Genomic DNA, 3,946 nt, shown 5'->3' on the forward strand with positions numbered 1-3,946 from the left:
AGTAGCTCGATCCAAGAAAGGGATTTACATCTCCCAAAGAAAATATGTGCTTGATCTCCTCAGAGAAACAAGGATGTTAGGCTGCAAACCTAGCTCTACGCTAATGGAAGTAACAACAAAACAAAAGAAAAAGAAGAAGGACGATAATAAGGACAAAGATGAAGAAGGAAGTGACGAAGAGGAGGAAGAAGAGGAAGAAAATTTAGAAAATAATATCGACAAAGGTCAGTATCAAAGACTAGTTGGGAAATTAATCTTTCCTACACCAAACCCGACATTGCATTTGCAGTAAGTGTAGCCAGTCATCATGCTCAAGCATCCAAAGAGAAGCATCTCAAAGCTGTGTATAAAATCTTAAAGTATCTAAAAGGGACTCTAGGAAAGGGCATACTATACAAGAAATCTGAAAAGGCAAATGTAGAAATCTTTACTGATGCAGATTATGCAGGAGATCATGGAGAGAGAAGGTCTACATCCAGCTATTGTACATATGTTTGGGGAAATCTCGTCACTTGGAGGAGCAAGAAACAAAATGAGGTTTCAAGTAGTAGCGTTGAGTCAGAATACAAAGCTGTTGCGCATGGGATATGTGAACTAATATGGATTAAAAGAGTCTTGGAAGAACTAAGAATCAACATAAAACTCCCAATGAACTTATACACTGACAGTATGGCATCAATCAACCTCTCCCACAATCCTGTTCAACATGACAGAATGAAGCACATTGAAGTTGATAGACACTTTATTAGAGAAAAAATTGACCGAGTTCTAGTAAAATTAATACATGTACCTACTTGGAAGCAGATGGCAGACATCTTTACAGAGGGCCTATACAAGGAAGTATTTGAAGAATTTGTACACAAGTTGGATATGATTGATACCTATGATCCAACTTGAAGGGGAGTGTGGGAATCCCTAATATCATGGGATTGAAGGAGAGATTATTTTATTCATTAATACCTGATTTGTTACCGTTGTTAGATAGTCAACTATAGGCTTAATTGTCTTTTATTAGTTGAGTTCTTTCTCTGTACAGCTCTTACCAGCTCTATAAATCTGTTTATATGCATCAAAATCAATATGAATATATTGGAACAAGTTTTTCAGTGTAACTCACCCTCCCATCCTCATTTCTGCTGCCATTCAAAGAGGAATAAGAGAGAGAACGAGCGAGAGAAGACAGAGGAGGAGCTTGGCTGGAGAGGTGATTGGAGCTAGTGAAGTTACATGCGAGAGTGATTTTCAGTTAAGCTGATTCTCTTGACCTTTCCTACTCTTTGTTTCTCCCTTCTCTGCGTGATTGAAGAGCTAAGGGAAGATGAAATTTTGGGTTATAAAGAAATGAGGGAAACCAAATGAAATAATGATAGGAACAAGTAGACTGAAGCTTGTGTAAGTAAGTTCATGTGTTGCATGTCGATAATGGTGGTTGCATGTGGATTTCTCGCTCGGCTTTTGTGGATCGAAACAGAGCTTTAATTTTCTGGTTATGGGGTTATGTGTTGGGTCTTTTGGGATTGAAGGAGTGAAGGGTGTGTGTGTGTGTGTATCGGTTTGAATAAGGCTTACTCCTCTATCCTAAGTCAACCATATTGTTGGAAAAAATTTAGTAGGAATTGTGGATTGAGGTTTTGTGTGCAGGGGAGAATGAAGTAACATATATGTATATATATGTCTTTTTGTGTGGGTGTTTGGAATGTTAAAACTAAATTTGGGAAGCTGAAATTTAGTTGGAAATTAAAGTTACCAACTAACATTTTTTTAAATGCTGAATAATTACTTTGATGGTTAATACAGTTTGGAAATATTAAAATGATGATAGGATGTATCTTGAAAGCTGAAAATGTATTACGGTATTGTTGTTCTATGCCTCCAGGTCTTTAACTAGAGTTTAAAACCATTAGAAACAATTGAAGATGGTAAAATGATGTTATGGGAACCTGGAAATTCCAGATTAAATGAAGTTGGCTATCGGGGTGAAGAATTAAGTTTGGGAGCCGAGAAATTGATTTGAGCTTGTTGGCTAATGTTTCTTGATGTAAAAGGACAACCTTAGTTGCTTAAAGAATGATTAAAGGTTCTTAAATCAATGTTTGGGAGCTGGAAAAAAAAAAAATTAGAACGATGGCAGGAGGGGCTGTTCGAAATTTGGGGGGTATTACGGTGATTAAGTGCTGCCAACATGATATATAATTTTGCTTGTGTGGGTGACGTTGAAAGCTATGAATTAAAAATGAGATGCCGTCTGAATTGTAGGGGAAATTAAAGAGAGTGATGAGACGATCAAAGAGAATAGATTGAGTAAAAAATATTGTCTAGGATGATCAGTTATAAAGAGAAGAAATAGAGTTTATTAATGGGTCAAGAAAAGTTATATTTGATGATAAAAGTTAAGCATTGACCCATTTATGTGTGAAAGTATATTATAGGATTTGATGGTTGCCCAGGCTTGCCAAGAAAGCTGGTAAAGAAGAAATTTGGACAAGGTAAACCAGAAGAGACTCTAGGTAGTGGTTCTTTCCCTCTCATCTACTTATGTAATAATTCTGTATGTCTATTTGTGCCATAGTGTCTATATTCTTTAATGAATATATGGTGGATATATTTTGTGGCGAATGATTATGAGCTTGTAGAGTTATATTCAGGTGTGAGTATGTGGAAGTTGCTTTGCATTGAGCTCGTAGAGTCGTATTCTGGTATGAGTATGTGGAAATTGCTTTGCATTGATCTCGTAGAGCTATGCTCAGGTATGAGTATGTGGAAGTTTCTTTGCATTGAGCTCGTAGAGTTGTACTCAATTATGAGTATATGATGTTGATTTAATTGCCATGATCATGTGGATTGCAAAGCATGAGATGCATGAGCATTGTTGATTATATTTGTTTGCAAAACGTGAGATGCATGAACATCGTTGATTATATCTATTGCAAAGTTTATGATGTTTAAGTATTACTATTTATCTTTGGATGCAAGTACTATTAATATGGTTTGTTTTGCATGTGTTCATGAGCTTTGTATACTTGTATGATGGATTGCTATCACTATTCTATTGAGATTTCTAGAATCTCACCCTTTTTATTTATGACATATTATGAAGGCTAGTGGCTCAAAAGGCAAGAGCGTGAGATTTGCTGAGAATTAAGAAGGTTGGGAAGTTGAAGAAGTTAAATTGTTAGTCATCAAGTTTATTTTGGATGTCCTAGTTATATTTTGTTAATCGTGTAAGGCTATGTTTCTGTATATAATTATATGAAGTCAAATATTAACGGTTTAGTAGAAGTAGCTTATTGATATTTGAGCCAAGGAATTAATTAGATGTTTGAACTACTGAACAGGTAGCTTTGTAAGTTATTTCAAAAGTTTAAAATTTTTCAGAAAATCTCATCGTTGTTACTGGATCAAGCCGTGGGTTTAGCATAAGTTTTAATAAAGGGTTTTAAAAAAATTTTCTTTTCTCCCAGGATCAAACCTGGCTTAGTGGTTCAACAGTTAATTAGTTAACCTTTATGATATAATTAAAGTAGGTGTTACACCTCTCTGTCTCTCTACAAGCACTTTTCTTCTATCACGTACCTATTATATTCTACACAGAGGATTTGAACTCACAACTTCACAATATATAAACCTTAAGGAAAGTGCTTAGTGTCATTTGTACTCTAAGGTTGGACTCTCTCTTTCAAAGTATTGAAAGGCAAGCAAATGAGTTGAATGTCCTTTTAGTTTAGAAGAACAATTTAACATTGTCAGGATTTACGTGTGATTCTCTTGTTGAGTAATGAAATATGTAATGTGAAATTTTAAGTAATTTTTCCTTTGATTTACATCCAATTAAAGATATGGGTCCTTAGCTAACTTTGGTAATCAATTTTTGTACTGCCTAATTTTCAATAACTTCTCTTTATTTTTAACTATTAGATTTTAACAAATATGATTATGATATTCTTCT

This window comes from Neltuma alba, unplaced genomic scaffold, assembly GCF_004799145.2.
Source record: "Neltuma alba isolate B1F8T4 unplaced genomic scaffold, ASM479914v2 tig00013110_pilon, whole genome shotgun sequence".
Classification (NCBI taxonomy): Eukaryota; Viridiplantae; Streptophyta; class Magnoliopsida; order Fabales; family Fabaceae; genus Neltuma; species Neltuma alba.